The following is a 6,019-nucleotide window of genomic DNA, read 5'->3' as shown; positions in this document are numbered from 1 at the left end:
ATGTGTCAATATCTCAGAAGTGTTTCAGAGATGGAGAGAACTTGCCGCACAAGTGCTGGACTGGTGACAGGTGCTAACTTAATTTTACTCTAATATCTAAATGTGTTGTAGTGGTTGTTCGTGTAGGTAGATTTACCATGAAGGTGATGAGTGCCTGTGTTGAATGTTACTAATAGTTCTGCTAACTGTAACCAAAGGCTAACACGGCTAGTGGCTATGTAGCTTGTGTTGCGTGCTAGTATGAAGCACTTGCGCGTGAAGGCAGAGCTGCAGGAGGTAGTTGTATTTTCAAATTCTCTCGTTTTTTTCTTTTCTTCTCTAGATTTCCGCCTACCTACCCCAGCTGTAATATGTTCTAGGCTTACATCTTTGCCTGTCTGCAGTTTGGTCCTAGACAGGAAGTACACAGTTAGTTTCGATAGGGCTCTGATGAGAGCTATGAGCAAGAGTGGACTGGCCATTGGTAGTTTTCTCCTCAGGCTGCTGGAAAATTTGGCTGATAATTATCAATTTCTTTTTCGATATCCAATATTTTCATTGAAATGGTCTGTAGAGTGGTGTTTTGTTGCCCTCTCATAGTTGACTTTGGGTATAGGCAGTATCAGTACCAGTTGAGCTCCAGCAAATTGACGCATCCAAATTTTATTGCATCAATGATCTATGAATGTTTAAATCACTAGGTTTGAATGCACACTATAATCTATTTGTTGTAATCAAGGGCTCAGGTGAGGTGATAGTTTTACTTGAGGAGAGCTGGATTGGTGTATAATAAAAATAAACAAGATGCTAAAATATTTCATAGAGCTGCACAGGTTAGTGAAAATTCTACATGGGCTTCTACATCACACATTGATTTAATTCAGTGTTAAAATGCTTAAGGAGTACAGCTTTAAATTTAGAGGCAAATATTTTCCTATAGCCCAGCTGTAACCAGTCATGAAAAGCCATGTATGTAGAATACATTTACATTTTAAAGATTTAATCATCATCTTCCTTTACATCTTTTTTAAACATTATACATGAGGAGTTTCAGGACGTTTTCTGCCATACTGTGATTTGGATTTGGTTACACTGTGCAGGCCCTAACCCTGTTCTATAAAACAGATCAAGGTCCAGAGATTTCTGTGACTTGTTGAAAGCAAAACGACTTAACTGAACACATATGTCAATGAAAGAAAGAAAAGACGTAGAACATCAGGTTTTGATTTGTCTCAATATATATTTGGAGCAGTTTTCTCCGCTCTTGTTACTTTACCTTTAATCTGATTGAGTAAACGAGACTATGCTGAATATGAAAAGGCTACCCTGAACGCATCCCAGTGTGAGTATCACCTTAATGTTATTTGAGGCTTTTAGGACTGATAATATCAAAAACATATTACATACCAAAGCTGCTTAAATTAACTGAGTTGAAAAGATGAGGAGATAAATCAGCCGAGGTTTTCAGAAAGCGGTGACAAGCAGAGCTGAAGAACCCACTGGCTATAAAGCAGAACAGAATTAAAAGGCTTGGGTGTAATATTACATGGTTAACTGTAAATATGTAAATTGATTAAATATGTCTATAAAAACTTTCCTTTCAAAATGAGTTATTAAAAGCTCCTCCACAATACACCCTAACTCCTTGTCCTTACAAATGTTAACCAAGGTGATTTGCAATTTATATCAATTTGAGACGATAAATCAGTGTAATTTACTGACTTGCTTCTGCTGCCTCTAAACAGACATGTACATGTTTCCACAGGGATCTGCACGTGTAAATAATGCGTGCAATATTATAATTGGTCTAAGTCAAGCACACTTGTCTGTGGCTAGCTATAGCTAGTCAACCGTCAGAGATCCCAGGATTATCCTCAATGGAATGAGCATGTGCAAACCAAGCGGCAACCTCCGACGCTAAAAAATGAAGCCAACAGAAACTCAACCACTAGAGTCTGGCTCCAACAGTGAGTCAATCCCCATAGACTCCCATGTTAAAATGTTCAACTTTACAGCAGAAATAAACATGTTTACAGCCTGGTACAAAAACTGTTTTGGTCTCTAGAGCTAATTTCCTCCCTCATGACAACTCTTTATATAACTCACCTGTTTACATCTTATTAAGACTTGAATTGAGGGCGTGATCTGGGTGACAGGTAGGTGAGCATATGCTTTCCACAAGCCAGTATGCACTGAAGTCTCAGCTCCGTAAACATGCCCCTCTTAGGGGTGAAGTCAGGTACTGCCAAGATGGCGACAGTGGAGCAGCTCACTCTGGGCTTCAAAACCGCTCACACTGTGTATTGTGCAATATGTCCCTTTTAAAAAGTTGTTGATCATGGCCCAAAATCTGAGTGATTAATGCCTGTGCTGCAAATTCTTAATTTCTTATACTGACTAACTACTGCTGCTCAGCAGTTAAAATAACTTTAATGTTATTCATCACATCCTGAGATGAATGCAGACAGGATCTGACTCAGGAAGACTGACAAGAGTCTGGACAAAATCTATTGACGCATATGGCCTGTGCTGGAGTGCAATCACTGAAACCCTTTACTCAGCGTATTCCATTAGAATGGCTTAGTGTCCTCTTGCTTATTACTCTACGATATCACAGAATTTCAGTGGATTTAAAGAAAAAAGACCAATTTATGTATCTTGCCGAAACCTAACCTAAAATCATGTAATCATGAGTAAAAAATAATTTTCCTTAGAGAAATGAGCAACACGAGTCAGGCTACAATATGACTGGAAAGTTGCTGGTTAAATCCCCTGGCACAGCAGGGTGCAGCAACATTAGATGTGATGTTTGAAGCGTTGATGTAAATCAATTGTTTTAAAGAAGAAAATAAATGTTGCATTAGAAGGTGAACACAGACCACTACAGACATATTATCACCTTGCAGGAAACAATATTGAAACTTGTTCCGTTCCAGTTGTAAGAAAACCAAAAATTTAAACCTACAACATAACCTTACTCAACATGACCTTGTCTATTTCACTCTATTTTTCAGAACAGGTGTGGTAATTAAAAAGAATACTAAACGTTTTTTCATTTTTCTGTTTTCAGTGGCCTTTAATGAGCTCAATTTCCCAACAGCTGACCAAGTCCAGTGGCCGTGGTTAGTCCGGACACGCCTATAAAAACACACCTGGCTGAACACTGTAGAAATTTTAAACATCAGATATAATAGCTAAAGAGCTGGAAAACATATACAGTCAGATCCTTTGGCATAATGTTGATACTATGATCACGTTCTTTGACCTTTTCTTTTATGTGGTTTTATTTTTTTGTGAAGCACTTTGTAACTTTGTTAAGAAAAGTGCTGTATAAATAAAACTTAGATAGATAGATAGATAGATAGATAGATAGATAGATAGATAGATAGATAGATAGATAGATATAGATAGATAGATAGATAGATAGATAGATAGATAGATAGATAGATAGATAGATAGATAGATAGCTGGGTACTTTATTTATTCCCTAGGGGAAATTCAGGTGCCCTGTAGCTCATTAGTAAAAATAATGATAATCATAGTAACAATAATAATAATAATGATAATGATAATATGATAGCAATAATAGTTATTAGGTCAAATTTCATGGAAGCTGTAGTTTTTTTGTATGCTAACAAATGAAATCAACTTTGCTAAGATCATGAAGGTTGCAAAATGTAATATAGTAAAAATAGTACTGTTCCATAAAGACCAGTGAAATATTGCCTCATGAAAGATTTCATTGAATTACTACAGACAAGATCTATAAAGCTGTAGGTAAATTCTCTGTGGGTTTGTCACTACGAGTGAGTCCTGTCATATTACACATAGTCATTACAGTCCAGGATGTATCTGAATGCATCTCAACATTAACATATACTGCATGATATACTGCAATCCAGTAGAGTTTAACCAACAGTGCTTTGTCATTGACCATGAGCTTGGAGTTAGGGTTCATTCAGTGAGTCATGTGACTCATTTTGAAAAGTTGATGGATCTCAGCTTTACACAGATGTCACATCAAAACATTTCAGGACTTCACTTTTCACGTCTCAGCAAGATAAATACTGTGACACCTAGTAATCAGTGTTTCTGTATGAGCCTCAGTGTGACTGCATGTACAGTATATTATATGTTCCTGTATCTAATGCAGCTGTAAATGTGGCTTTAGTTCAATCAAGTACTGATCGCTGTGGTCAAGGCCATACATTTTCTAACTACTGACTCCACAGGGTCATAGAACAATGGACAGGTGGTGGGCAGGTCTGACAGGCCCGTGCTGTGTTGAGTGCTTTGGTAAGATTATTTTCCCTATGGATCGATGTGGAATGTGGGCTCTAGTTGCAGACCATGCCTTCCTGTGCTTTTCAAGGTAACTTGTGAAACACATTCTTCTACAACCCATTCAGCACTGCTCTCCAGACATCATTATGCCTGCGTGTTTTCTGTCATAATACCATCCAGCTCCACAGTAACTCTGGCTGAGAATGTTTAAACTTGATTTTATACGGTGGCGTTTACACAGGGCCAACTGGAAACTTGCTGACAAGTTGAACTGGAGGTCAAAAATTCAAAGCACAGTTTGAAGTTGATTTCATCCACTCTCGCTAAGCAATCACCAAGGAAAAAATAAGTCTTTACCGTTAGAAAACGCCACATGAATACTAAAAGAATGAACTGTTTTTCTTGCTTTCCTCAGAAAAATAAATTCCGGTTCCCATTAGTCATTCATTTTTAAAAGGAGAGGGAATATTGGACTTGAATTGAAACACCACTCCACATAAATGTCTGTTTGATGTGGAAGCTGCCTTCAGTCTAGGTGATAATGTAGGATGTGTTTTCAACTTGCCCTGCTGCCACCAAGTGGCCAAAATGTGAAATCAATTCAGCTTTACTTTTCATTTCTCTGAATTTAATGCTTTAATATTAGAGTTTAATATTTGGTAGATTGATTGTTCAAAATGTGTTTTAGTTCTCCTGTCTATACGGAACTCAGAGTTTGGCAAGTTTACTGGCAGAAAGACTGACCTCTGTCATCAATCATCAGTCCCAAGCTCAAATCAGTGGCTGCAGTGGAAACGAGTGTCCTCTCTGTCGAAGTGTACTGAAGAGAAGACTGGGGGTATTTTTCATATATACACCCCTCCTATTCAGGAAATGTGAAACCTTGAGTATGCCACTAGAAAGTAAAAAATAAATAGATCATCAAATTAAGAATTATCCTTATTCTGTATATTTTTATATGACTAATAACTGAATTTTAAAATTAAATGACAACAAAATGTTTGAAAAAGGTGAGAGGTAAATATGTTTACCTATCTTACTGAACATTGTTAGATGCTGGTAAATGGGTTGAAATGTCACTGTGTTTGTTGTTGATGGTGTAGAATGAAATCTATGGAGATTTTTGGAAAGTGAATTCAAGTTAGATGTCCTGCATTTATTTTTCATTTTGTCCAGACTAGAGACATTAAAAGTCATTCCAGTGGTCGGCTATACTCCATCATTTACTGCATGACACATTTCTGTACTTTGATGAATGTTACATCTTGTTTATTTTCACATTGTTGTCATTTACTCAAGGAAAACATTTTTCGCTTCTCGTCACTAAAAGGTATGTTTTTCTTCCCTGTCTCTAAGCCTGGAACAAGTATCACATCACTTTGCAATGATCCTGCAGCATCGTCCACAACTCACCAACCCCAGCTGATATGGATGATCTGAAGAGTACAGCCATCATCCCGAAGATCAGTGGCTCCTCCACTCCGCATGTCGAAGTGTCCTTGGGCAAGATATTGAACTCCAAATTGCCCCCTATGCATCATCAGTGCGTGAAGGTGTGTGAGTGTGATAGTAAAAGTGCTGTGTGCATGTGTAAATGCTGTCCATTTAGCATATAATATACAGGCTACACATACTGTATGTAGCTTAGTCAAGAGAGAAAACTTGAGGGATTCTTACATTGGATAGCTTAGCGGTGTTATTGCCATGACATCACAGCCAGCACTCAAGTCAAAGTTCATGTCAAATCAACTCTTTC

Source organism: Seriola aureovittata, chromosome 2 (assembly GCF_021018895.1).
Source record: "Seriola aureovittata isolate HTS-2021-v1 ecotype China chromosome 2, ASM2101889v1, whole genome shotgun sequence".
NCBI lineage: Eukaryota > Metazoa > Chordata > Actinopteri > Carangiformes > Carangidae > Seriola > Seriola aureovittata.
The sequence above is the reverse complement of the archived record's forward strand: the minus strand, read 5'-3'. Positions refer to the sequence as shown.